This window comes from Triticum dicoccoides, chromosome 2A (genome assembly GCF_002162155.2).
Source record: "Triticum dicoccoides isolate Atlit2015 ecotype Zavitan chromosome 2A, WEW_v2.0, whole genome shotgun sequence".
NCBI lineage: Eukaryota > Viridiplantae > Streptophyta > Magnoliopsida > Poales > Poaceae > Triticum > Triticum dicoccoides.
Genome location: NC_041382.1, coordinates 740,356,453 through 740,357,256, shown reverse-complemented (window position 1 = coordinate 740,357,256; position 804 = coordinate 740,356,453).

Here is an 804-nt window from a genome sequence, read left to right as displayed (position 1 = left end):
GCTGAAACATGTGGATCCTATTCCATGCGTAACGCGGCCAATTTCAATGAATGAACACCCCCGCTCACACATAGACCGGGCCAACAAAGAGAGAGCTTGTGTTTTTTTTTGTTTCTTTCGTCTCTTTTCCTTATGTTATTTTTCCTTTTTAATATTTTTGTGAATCTTTTTTACTTTTTATTAATTTGTTTCAAAATTGATGAAAACTTAAAAAAATAGATATTTTTTATTTATGATTTTATTGATTGTGATTTTTCAAATTTTGCAAGTATTTAATTTATTTTGTAGGATCTTATAAATTAAAGAATTTTAAAAATTCACGAATGTTTTTTAGAAATTGCAAACTTTTTGTAAATTGTGACCATTTTTAGATTTGCCAATATATTTTTAAACTAAGGAATACTTTTAAAATTTGCGAACACATTTTTCAACTCAGGAATATTTTGTAAATCACGAACATTTTTAGAAAATTCACTGCCATTTTTGGAAATTTGTAAAGATTTATTTAATATTTCAGGAAACTATTTTAAGTAAAGTTGTGAACATTTTTATGAAATAGGATGAGTCATCAACGTGGCATATGGCATAAGCATCTCCAAAGGCAATGACTATACATACGTCACCAAATGTTCACCACCCGCAAAAAAACAAAAACAAAATGTTCACTTACACGTACGGATGCAGTGGCGGAGCTTGGGCTGAATTTGTGGAGGGGCAAATGGGCTGGAGGGGCAAGAAACATGCTTTTAGGCTGATTTTAATTGGACATATGGGCTGAATACTAGAGGATATTTGCTAACTTTC